Source organism: Lissotriton helveticus, chromosome 5_1, assembly GCF_964261635.1.
Source record: "Lissotriton helveticus chromosome 5_1, aLisHel1.1, whole genome shotgun sequence".
Taxonomy (NCBI): Eukaryota; Metazoa; Chordata; class Amphibia; order Caudata; family Salamandridae; genus Lissotriton; species Lissotriton helveticus.
The window spans coordinates 104,039,020-104,052,327 of record NC_136065.1 but is presented as its reverse complement, the minus strand read 5'-3'; positions in this window follow the sequence as shown (position 1 = coordinate 104,052,327).

The window sequence follows — 13,308 nt, the reverse complement described above, 5'->3', positions numbered from 1 at the left end:
AGTGCAGCAGAAGTAACAATAGCTCGCCAGAACCTGAAGGGACTTCTGAAGACAGTGGACCTGAATTAAGTCATTCAAGTTGAAACTGCAAATACCAGGGTTAGTTCTCCATATAGGTTATATGAAATAACACTCCGGATGGAGGGATACATACCACGAAAAGTGAAAGCACTCTTTTGGGAGCGACTTTCTAAGGGTTAAAAAGTCAACCGACTGCACAAAGGCAGTACCCAGTTAAGCAAGAAGCTAAAAAACAGGTCAGGGAGATCTTAGAATAACTTGAATACCAGGGGGCGATGGAAACATGCACCTCATCAATGAACAATCCTTTGTTTCCTGCCTCCAAACCAGACAATACATATCGTCTAGTTTTGGATTAGACACCTGAACTCTTGTTCTAAAACATTTGCATTGCAAAATGCACACAGTACAGCATTAATGAATAACATTGTGCGTAAAAAATATAAAACCGCATTAGACATTTCAAATGGTTTCTTTTGTCAAAACATTGCACCTGATAGTAGGTATTTGGCAGTTTTCTCAATAATGGGGACACAGCGTCAATGTTGTCAACTCCCACAGGGGTTCAAGAACAGCCCAGGGTTATTCTCAGCAAGAGTAACAGAGTTACTAAAAATTTATGATGACGAGGCATTGTCATATGTCAATGACATCTATCGAACAGACGATGACCTGGATAGGCACTTGAACAGGGTGAACATCATTATATTGGGCTGAGAGCTATAAATTCAATTTCAAGAAATCAAGAATTGCCCATCTCAATATCCTTTTTCTAGGATATGAACTTTCAAGTGAAGGCAAAAGCCTGGCAGCCAACTTTTTCGAAAAGTGTGCGCTGCTCCAACCCATAAAACGCTGAAAAACTTAGCAGGTTCTAGGACTTTTGGATTTTGGAAGAACTTACATTTTATATTACTCAGAAAGGGTTAAACCTCTCTACGAATTAATCAAACCTGATTTCAAAATCACAAATCGGACACAGGAACACACAGAAATCTTACATTCACTTCAAGCTGACATGTTAGCAACAAAACACTTACAAACACGTGTAAACGTACGCAACTTAGTGATCTGAATCATTCCAGGTCAATGCAGATTCACCTACTTAACTTTTAATGAAGGTGAAAAAGTAGCACAGGGGAAACGCATTATGGTCGTGACTCCAGTACCAGCCTTAGAGGCCGTTACAAAAGCAAGCATCCGGAATGCAAAAGCTTTACATCTGAGATGGATACAATGGGTTAATTCTCTTGCTGCAACTGATGTTGAATATGTTTTTGATCCTTATTTGAAAACACAAACATTCCTGCAATACGAACAAGAATGTCCTCTGCCTACTGAGATTCTCCCTCTTGACCAGTACGAATTTTTAATTTATACTGATGAATCAGCACAACCCGCGACGGATAGTAAGCAAGCTTACAATGCAGTATGCGCTATCGTTAAAGGTTGTATGCGCGATGGTAAATTCTGACCAATGGTCACAAAAACGCAATCTCTAGGAGATTTTACAGCTCAGTGAGCTGAACTACAAGCATTTAAAATGGCACTAGAAAATACGGTTCGCAAATTCCCCACACTCATAGTGTGCGATTCTTTTTACTGTGTTCAATCGTACAATGAATATTTACAGAATTGGCTTCAAAATGGTTTCAAAGATGCAAAAGGTGGCACAATCAAGCAGAAAATGCTTTGGGAACAAGTAGTTCAGTTGCGAGACGGACTACAAAACACTCACAGGAGTCATCAACGTGATGGCGTTCACGTTGAAGGGAATTCATTGGCTGATTAAGCCACGAAGGGGGCTATACAAACAGCTTCCATAGCTGCAATCACTCATTCAAAAATGAAAATAGACAGTGAAATATTACTGGCTGTCAATGCTTGAAGCAAAGGCAGCGGTGCAGCGTTACCTAAAAAGTTTCCACTCAAATACTCGTATATAATTGATGCGGACAGCGTTCCGTTTGCTCGAATCCCTGGAGTGGGGGATAGGGTAAATCCAAACATGTTAATGTTATTTGTATTTATAGAGCGCAGACTGATACCCAAAGGTGTTCTGGAGCTGTGAACATGGAACGAAGAGCAGCTTTGATTTATGAAGCACCTCTGGGAGAGGGTCTGACTCATCAGGAGATCTCTAAAACAATATTAACGTTAAAAGAGTTGTACTGGTGGCCAGGAATGAATACACTGATTCACATCTTCATCAATAACTACATAGACTGCAATAGAAATCACAGTACAGAATGCCACCAAACACCTGACTACGACGTAGCCAACCCAGTACAGACACCATTGTTAGACAGCATTAGACTATCTACGTACAGGCGTCCTCATGGACAACTGCTATCCCAAAAACACTAAGTCAAGGTTCCTATGGATGTGGCCTCAGCACTCGGCTGACGCTCAAACTTTTATAAAAGATTTGTGAGTCTTTATCAGCACATACGCAATAGGCAGACTACACTCTGACCAGGGCCCTGCGTTTAGCTCTCGAGCTTACAAAGAAGCCATGGCCAGTTTGGGCATTGCATTGCGGTATTCTGCTCCATTCCATCCAGAGGGAAATTCTGTTGTGGAAAGAAAGAATCGGGACATTAGGCAGTCTATAACAGCTAGGGTATTAGGTTCGGGTGATGGGTGGGTCAAACATCTTTATGGGGTCTAATGCTCATGAAATAATTTGCCAAGAAGTTCTCTAGGGGGTGTCACTCCATATGAGGTCCTATTTGGGACTAGAATGTTGGTACCGGACCTTGATTGTCATGGAACAGTGGTGGAAAATAAAGCAGATGATACCAAAGAATGTTTGGCTGTATTGAAGAACATAAATGAACTAAGATCGAAACAAAGCAACATGTTCCTGAAGCCAACCACCACTGGGGAAAGACCAGCCGTCCAAGCAAGGCCTGTCTGGATCCCAAAGCTTGGGGATCTAGTCAGAGAAAAGATCGTGGACAAGAAGGAATTTAGGCCTTCTTACAGAGAACCAGTACCTGTACTAGCAATCCACGGATCAAGAACAGTACTTTTGCCTCCCCTTGCTGGAAAAAGGAGAAAAGATTTGTATCCATCGACCTGAACAATCCACACTTTGTGGCTGATACTAAGCAGTAGGCCAAGAGGACTCCGACCAAGTAGCAGACGCACTCCGCTAGCTACTATCCAAGAGGTTCAAACTGAGAGACTCATCACCTTTGAAGATTCTACAGTTAGAAATAAAGGACTAAGCAACAATGCTATGGAACTCGTTCCTCTTGAAATCCAAATAACAGTTCATCCTGATACACCTTTCTACACCAATGTAACAAGTGATCAACTGGTTCCAGCAATTTCAACAAATCCTGATGAAATTCCAACCATAGACAGAACTGGATATGGCTATTTCATTAACTTTGATACATTTTCTGAGGATCCCAGCGAACCTGAAACAACGCCAGCACAAAGAACTTTCAAAGAACAAGCAACAGACTTTTTTCACCTCCTGAAAAAGACTTATCTGGTTTCACCATGAATTGAACTATGGATTGTTTTGGGAATATTTTTCTTTCTACTTTGGCTAGCTTTGGTAATGACTATGGGTATGCTGATAAGTGGAAAATATATTCAAATGGACACAGCAAGTAAAAGAGTGAACTTACTTCTGCAGCCACACAAATCATCCCATCGTGAAGCAAGAGACTTGACGGCATTGAACATTACAGCCGTTCCTATACCAGATGGTATAATTTGGGACAAAACTGAATACGATATCTTCGGCCCGTCGGAACTTTTGAAGATTCCACACTTATTTAACATTTCTTTAAGTGACTTTATTACCTCTAGTACCTTTTCTAATGATTGGGACTTCGAACTGTTAATAACATGATGTCTGATCTAGAAATGTGTGCAACATTCTCTAATCATGAATACTTAGAGGGTTCATCAGACTATGAACAGCTATATTGTTACAACCACTATGGCCATCATTTCGTGCATAAATCTGCATCACCTAGAAATGGATTTATGTTTCACCAATGAGAACATTGTCCTACACCTCCAAAGGGTAGCTCAAAAACATTTGCAAAGAAATTTCCATATTTTTCAGCATGTCAAATCCTGAAACATTTTTCTTTAAAAATGTGAACAAGACAAGAACGAAAAATATGTTGACCAACACGAAACAGATTTACTCTGTAGCCTTTATTGTCCACCTGTCTTTACAGGGTTTCGCCTTTTGGAAAGACAACATAGACACAAAATCTGTCTGGGGTACAAATGATTGGCAAGTCCAGTGGATAGAAGCTTTATTTAGAGCCTGCATCATCCCAGAGCAAATAATGTTCTTGAATGACACTGTCCAACAAACGTCTTGCCTTGGGTTAGCCAAGATAAAAGACATGAACACTCCGTCCATACCTGTACCTGCAAGTAATAACACTACACAGGGGGAGGTCGACGTACATACTATTTTGCACCACAACAGATCAGATACTGAATGGGAAAAATGTTTGCTCTGGCCCACAGACATGAATATCTGTCAAGATCGATTACTGAACATAATTCAGGGTTTCACGATCAATAGGCCAGACCCACGTTATGTTCAAAGACAGCATCCAGGGGTAGTAACAACATACAGTGTAGGGAAACTTTGCCTTGATTGGCTACAGAAAGCTACACTAGAGGAAGTGAAATAACACTTAACTTTACTTCAAGAAGGCGAAGACCTTAGGGAATTCTTGCAAGATCTGAGAAAACCGTTCAAAAACGTTTCATATATGCCTTTATCTACGCTGCTTTTAATGAAATATGGAAGGTTACCCAAGCAGGAACTGCAGAACCAATACGAGAAATTGATCGTATTAATTTAGAGAAATCTCTCGCTGTAGTCGACAATGGGTTAACGACTCTGCCATCCAGGATATATTCATTGGACAACATTGTATCCTCTGCTATAGACATTATTGAACCAGACTTGGTCATGTTGCAACACGGCCAGGCTCAATAACATTCTATTCTGCTATTAGGCTGGATGCTACAAAACCTGTGTGCAGGCTATGTCCCTTGGCGTTTAATCAACACAACGTCACTGTTTTCAGAATACAATCTCACTGACAAACAGATCAAACTGGCACAAAGGGGAGCAAAGTGTACAGTGCTGAGCATTGAAAAACTGAAAAAAATGCCATTCATGGTTGCAGAGAACCCAGATACTGAATGGATCATACATGGCAAAATTACTCTGCCTGTTACAACTTTCCATTTTCAATATTGCCTAGAACATATACCAGCAGGCAAATATGAAAGGTTGGGTAAAGGATACATCAAGACATCCTGGGATTTACCTTACACACACACAGATGTTGGATTGGGCGCATGAAGTGTTTCTAAGCGGTACAAACTGTAACATCGCACTAAGCAGCTCTCTCCTATGTCAGGGTATTAATTTACACGGGGCTTGTAACGGTTCCTCTGCAAACTTATCTAGTCACCTGCAAGGTTCACCAGCTGCAATGATTAATCCAATGTTTAGACTACCTTCAAATGGAAGTTAACTCATGTTGAATGATCACAGCTGCTGTGGCATGTGGCCTTGCATCCCATATCTTGTAACGGTTACTTGCAGGGTCACTTGTTGTATGCAAGTCTTGTTCCCCCAAATAGCAACAGCCAGGGAGTCGCCACTATGGTCTTCACTGAACATCTCTTCCATACGAATTGAACATCTAAGCAGAATGAAAGCCATTCTTTTGCAACAAACCGTGCCTTTGACCTCAGCCAAAGAAACCTATGATCTACAAGTCGCAAGGACTTCGGCTGAGATACAGGCCCTTTTGAATACAAACTGCCCTATACATTTCTCAGAAATGTTGGGACGTATCTTAAACATGTCTGATACAAGCGGTATTGGTCATGTATTTAAGAACGTGTGTTCAGAACTGTTAGCACCTTTTCAAGCAGTACTCGGAATAATTCCCAACTTTGTGCACTCTGTGTTTGGTGGACTCCGGCTAATTCTAGCACTCATTGCAGGGCTCCTGTTATTATTCCTACTGCTACGCTATGGCAAGCCAAATCACCAGCGTCACTCCTAGCACCATAGAGAGAGCTCTACTGGAAAGGAAGTGTCATGAGCGCATAGTTCAAATTTTGGGTTTACCTCTTCTACGAGAATTAAATACGACATGGTTTCTGTCATTCAGACCAATCTGGCAAGATTGTATCTTACCTGTTCTACGCTGCCTGCTTTGCGGCGAAGAATGCATGCTGGACATCTGTCAAACATTCCCATCAGTCATGCCTACTGTTGGAAATGGCCCTTTTTGCAGGGTTATCCCCAAACTTTTTGCTTCTCCTTCCTTTATTTTTCCTTACCCGTGGTGGTTGGCAATAGGGCTCTGGGCACTTTACCACTGCTGATCAGTGCTAAAGTGCATATGCTCTTTGTATATACGATATGGGCGGGCGGCATTAAAACGTTTGAAGACCACTGCCCTAGGCTGAAGCCAACCCCATTACCTGAAGTGAGATACTGTGGGACCCAGTCTTGGTCTCGAGATGGACACCCCCGCAAGGGATGTCAGACCACTGCAAGCTAAAGGGTCTGCATGCAGGAACCTCAGCATCTCGCCTCAGTGTGTCAGCATGGAAGTCTTTCTCCTCTGCCTGCCTTGGCAAAGATATGGTGTATATATATATATATATATATATATATACACAAAAGGTACCCTTAGGGGATTCTACCTTGCTGTGTCATGTTGGTCGAGGATGACTGAAGGGATGCCCCTTATACATAGTTAATATGCAGAAGATGGTAATCCTGCTGTGATTCTGAGAATCATCATACATAACTAATGAGGCTAGTTTTCGGGGAAATCCACACAACATTTTATGCAGTGCTTAACTAGGAAAAAGGTCAATACTAAAACCTGTTATGTAGTGTAATGGTACAGTAAATGTAGGTGAAGGGTCAGGAGACTACTCAGGGCTATATTGGGGTACCCTCTGAAACATAACACCCACTCCTCATCCAATTAGACGACATCCAAAAAAGGGAATGCCCTTCTAATCAAGCATAAAACATTGTTAAAAAGCTTAGAAACTTTCTAAAAAAATAAGCTCTAAAATGTCCTTTAAAAATGTTCATATATATATAGTCCGAAACACTGAGTACGTCTAAAAGCCATGGAGCTCAGTTATAGTATTTGAAAGAAAATTTTTGTTTAAAATTCCCATTTCACTTGTTTTGGAAAAAGGTTGAATTCTTCCCAGCACACGAAGAGCCAAATGTTCATATGTCCTCTGTGGGAGACAAAACATCACTGCTGCTTGCCTTCGCAGTTGACAGTCCCTTGAACATATCACAGATCAGGTCAATTGAGCAAAGATGATCTTCCTTAGTTCCCACAGCCGATGCTGGGGAAGCATTTGTAATATCCAAAGCATGTGCGCCTGTAGTAGAGCCAGTATCCAATCCAAGAGGAGCTGAAACGTCCCTGTGGTGGCTCTAAGAATGCAGACATCAACCCTGGAAAATGCTGGGGACACTGCAGTACATGGGCTGTTAACTGGTCCAGCAAAGCATCCACGTCTGGTGGCGCAACCGATGGAAATGTTAGAAAGAGGTCCAACACACATTCATAGCTGCAAAACAAGCAGCAGAGAACAGACAAAACACAGACCAGACTGGTTGAAACAATAGGAACCAAGACTCTGTTAGCTCCCGAAGCCGAGGTGTGCCAAGATGGAGTACCATGCGATCACAGTAACGTCGCTCCAAGAGCATTTTTTCCATTTCGTAGCAGAAAAATTAAAAAAATTTAAATCAGGAATCCCACTACCAGTAGTAGGATTAGCAGAAGCCCTTCAAAAATGCTTCCGAATACGAAGTGTATGAAGGTTGGAATCACTATGAAGACTGTCTAAAAGGTGCTTAATAGTAAGGGTGGGCGTAGTGGGGCTCCGCGGAGCTACGCGGAGAGGGCGAGAAGCTACGCCCACTCCCGCACTCCGCGTAGCCCCACTACGCACCTCCCTCCCGCTCTCCCCCGCATACATTATTTAAGCAATTAGCCTTATTAAAACAATATTAAAGCACCTACCTTGTCCGGGGCTCGTCCGGGGCTCCCTCTTGAATAGCGTCCTTTTCCTGGATACCAATGCGCATGCGCGGGCGGCAGCGCATGCGCATTTCTCCCGAGAAATGCGCATGCGCGGCCGCCCGCGCATGCGCATTGGTATCCAGGAAAAGGACGCTATTCAAGAGGGAGCCCCGGACGAGCCCCGGACAAGGTAAGTGCTTTAATATTGTTTTAATAAGGCTAATTGCTCAAATAATGTATCTAGGGGAGGGCGGGAGGGAGGCGGGTGGCGGCCGACTCGGCTACGCACACGGAGTGGGCGTAGTGTTGCCGGCTACGCTGTCTACGCAAAATGCGTAGAAGGCAACACTACGCCTACTCCGTGGGCGTAGCCGAATCGGGCGCCCAGGGTTACTTAATAGTCCAGAACCTGTAGACTTAAATTGGTGTACCTTACCCTTCGTATCAGGCATGTTGAAGACACGCTTTACCATTTCTCCAAAATAGAAAGGGCAGTTAGTTTGTATTAGTGCCTGTATCTCAGCTGAAGACCTTGCAACCTTGAGATCAAAAGTCTCTCGGGCTGAGGTTAGGGGCACATCTTTCTGTGAAAGCATGGCTTTCATTCGGCTCAGAGTATCAATGCCTATGAAGAAAACATTCAACATGGCCATAATGGCACCTCCTCGACTGTGTGGGTCGGTGGAAACAATACTTGCATACAACAAGTAACCCTGGAACATACAGTGACAAGATGCGCGATGCCTGGAAGCATCCCAGAGCAACCTTGATCATTCAGCATCAAGTAACTCCCATTCGAGAGCAGCCTGAACACTGCAGCTGGGCAACCTTTCAAATTACAGGATAAGTTAGCTACTGAACCATTACTGCCCCGTGAAGCATAATATCCAGGCAAATGAGAGATCCACACAAAGAATTCTCATAGTCTGTACCGCTGAGAAACACTTCAGTGCCCTGGTTCCTGCATCTAAATCTATAAGGTAATTCCCAAGATTCATTGATGAATTCCTTACCCATTGCTTCATACCTGCCTACCTCATGGTGTTCTAGGCAATGTTGAAACTGGAAAGTTGATACTGGTAATGTGATATGGCTAGGAATTTACCATTCTGTTGACGGAGACTCTGCCAAAGTGAAAGGTAATTGGTCTAATTTTTCAATGTGCAGCATTGTATATTTCACATCCCTTTGTGCCATTGTTATCTGCTTTTCAGTTAAATTATATGCAGAGAACAGGCACGTGCTGTTGCTATATCGCCAGGGCACATAACCAGAGCGCAAGGATTGTAGCATCCAGCTTAATGACATAATAGAACGTAACTGTGATTGTCTGTGTTGTAAGATGGACAGATCCTGTTCCAGTATATCTATAGCAGAAGATACAATATTGCCCAGTGAATAAATCCTGGATGGTAATGTGGTCATACCATTATCAACCACAGCCTTTCCTAGTTAATTCTGTCAATTTCACACAATCTCTCCAGAGCTTCCTGTTGGGATATTGTCCAAATCTTATTATAAACAGCGTATAAGAAACGTTTTTGACATGGCTTTTTCGGGGACCAAGTAAAAAATCCCTGACGTCCATGTCATCTGACAGTCGGGACAAGTGTTGCTTCACCTGAGACATTGTCGAGGTTCTTACCCAAACTAGGTATAACTTCCCAACACTGTATGATGTCACCACCCCCGGATGTTCTCGTGGTACATAGCATAAGTCCGGCCTACAGATAATAAACCCTTCAGCAGTACCCCTGAATCTTGACTGACACCTATTTGTGTTGATAGGCCAGACTAACCATCCTTTCCAATTGAGGTCTGTTGAATTGTATGAAACGCCATGCATAATGTCATCTAGTGTACCCTCACAATTTTCTGTATAGTTTTCCCATCCCTTCAAGTGTGAAAGCAAGGGAATATGAGGTGTGTTCAAGTCAAGATAATCTTGGCTAACCTAAGACAGGAAGTCTGTTGCACAGTGATGTTCAGGAAAATCATTTTTTACGGCATTAGCCGTGCCCAAAAAAGTGCGTTGCTTCCCTGAACCTGTCATTCTTTAGTCCCCTAGACTGATTTAATGTCTCTAGTGTCTTTCCATAATCCGAAACCCTATTCAGACAGTTAGGCGATAAAGGATGCAGAGTATATCTGTTTTGTGTTAGTGAGTGTACGTTTAATTTCAGATGAGATTGCAGGTGTATAGTATGAGCGTGGATCTGATAATTGAATCCAGACAAATAAGCAAACTTTTGTGCAAACGTTTATGAACTACCTTTCGGTGAAGTTGGGCAATGTTCCCATTGGTGATGTGTGAAAACATCACGTGGTGCACTCGTTATATGCAAAAGGTGATGACCATAGTGTTGATAAACGTACATTGCATTAAAATCAGAAGAGTCATCAAAGATTTCATTTGTTGGAAATGCTGCAGACCGTTCTAAATCAGACATTATATTATTAACAGTTCCAAATTTCCCGTCGTCAGAATATGTACTTGAGGTGATGATATTATTTAAGGAAATTTTGAACGCATGTGGTATTTTTAAAAGTTCATTGGGACCAAATACATCATATAAAACTCTATCCCAAACTATTCCACCTGGAACTGTTGTAATGTTCACATAGGACAGGTCTCTTTGTTCACGATGAGATGACGTATGAGGTTTCAATATCAAGTTGACTTTTGATATTGCAGAGCATTCTGAGAGATAGTGTCTATTCACGATCAAGGAAAAGACAAACCTATCCAGAAGAGTAGGAATAGTATACCATTGATTATCCAGAGCTGTAGCTATGGTGAAACTAGATATGTCTTTTTCAGAAAAATGTAGAAATCAAGAAGTTGTTTTTTTGCGGGGAAACTGAAGCTGGCGGTGACTCAGGTTCTCTTGAATCTAGAGAAAATGTGTCAAAATCGATAAAGTAGCCAGATGCAGTTAGATCTATTTTTGATAGCTGAGCAGGTTTTGTTGAACTGGCAGTTGTCTCCTGTAGAGGGATATTGATGTATATGTCGGTGGTAGGCCGAATTGATATTTGTGTTTCACTTGAATTTTGTTTCATTTCCTTGTTGGTGACTCCATTACGTTGAATTGAAGACTCTTCAAATGCTATAAGTCTTTCTGTTTGAACTTCCTGTATGGTAGCAAGAGGAGAGCAGCGGCTACACAGGAGCTCACATGGCCTGCTAGTGAGCCACATAGTGTGGTTTGATCAGATCAAATAAGATTAATCTTTTTTATTTTTTGCTGGCAAGAGGTGGAAGAAGTACTGTTCTTGTTCCTTCGACAGCCAGTACAGGTACAGGTTTTCTGTATGATGACCCAAATTCTTTCTTGTCCACAATTTTCTCTCTGACCAGATCCAGAATTTTGAGATCCAGGCAGGTCTTGCCGTTACTGATTTCACTTCCCCAGTGGCGGTGCGTTTTGCTTGCATATTGCTTTGTAGTGCCCGGAATTCATTAGGATCCTGTAAAACAGCCAAACATTTATCAATATCAAAAGGTTTTTAATCCGTCACTGTGCTTTCATAATCAAGCTCGGGTACCCACATTCTCATTCCAAATAGGACTTTGTAAGGGGTGCTACCTCCTAGGGAACTTCTTGGCATATTATTTAGTGTCCTCTGGACCCGTATAGGTGATTGACCTAACCACAACTCAAACCTAATACCCTTGCTATTAAAGTTGCTTTAAGTCCTGGTATTTCCTCTCCATGACCAAATTTTCCTCGGGATGGTACGGAGACGCGTACCGCAATGCTACACCCAAACTTCCCATGGCTTACTTGTAAGCCCTAGAGCTAAACGCGGGGACACTGACAGAATGTAATGTGCCAACTGCATATGTCCCTATGAAGACTTGCAAATCTTTTATAACAGTTTGAGCGTCAGCCAAGCGCTGAGGCCAAACCCACAGGAATCTAGAGCATGAATCCACTACCACAAAGATGTACTTGTAAGCCCCATTGGATTGTAAGGGGCCAAAGAGACACATGCGAGAGGTCTGTCTGATATTAGTAATGGTGTTTATGCTGGAAGAGCTACGGTGGAACCCTTCTTCTGCTCACAAATGTCGCACTTAAGAACAAATGCTTTTGGTTGCTTTGTTTAACCTGGTCACCAACAGCGTTGTTTCAGTAGAGAAACTGTCACTGTAAGCCCTGCGTGTGCAGAACCTAGACTCTCGTGTGCTGCTAGAATCAAACCTAATCTGCGATCCGTGTTCGGCATTACTCTATCCCCCAGCCTAGAATATGAGCATATAGAATGTTCTTTGCATCTAACTTGTTGGGTTGCTTGAGTGGAAATTTCTTTCGTACAACTGAGCTGTTTTTGCATGAAGCAATGACAGCTACCATAATGTCTCCGTCTATTCTCGTGCTAGAATGAATGATTGCAGTTATGGAAGCAGTTCGTACTGCCCCCTTTGCGGCTTCATCAGCCAATGAATTCCCTTCAACGTGAACTCCATCACATTGATGTCTCAGCGTGTGTATCACGTGAGCTCTTAGCACGTCTCTTTTCAACTCTGCCACTTGTTCCAAAAGTATTTTGTGCTGTATGGTGCAACCTTTTGAGTCTCTAAACCCATTCTGAACCCAATAATGAAGCTATTCATGATAATACTGGACACAGTAAAACAAATAGCACACTATAAGTGTGGGGAATTCCTGATCCATTTGTATCAGTGCCAGTAGTAGGGCTTTTAACACTGCAAGCTGTGCCGTGCAATCTACTAGAGACTGTGTCTATGTACTGCTAGGATGGAAGTTGCCGTCCTACATACGTCCTTTTACAATTGCACAAGATGCGCTGTATTGCTCTTTACTTCCTATGGCAGGCTGAGCAGAACCATGAGTGTAAATAATGTATTCATATTGATCTAGAGGCATTATTTCATGTGGGAGAGGATCCATTCTTGTTCGTATTGCAGAAATGCTTCCGTTTTTAGTGTAGAATCAAATTCTAGTCTACATCTGTTGCAGTGGGAGAATAAGCCCAATGTACCCATCTCGTATATAAAGCTTTAGCATTTGGACTGCTTGCATTTGTAACAGCCTCTGAGGCCAGTACTGGAGTTAGGACAATTATTTGCTTTCCCGCTTTCTTCAGAATTGTTTCTGTAGAAGAAAAACGCATTTCAGCATTTGTGTACAAGTGTGATTTGTATGATATGGGTACTATTTTGCCTTTCATTGAA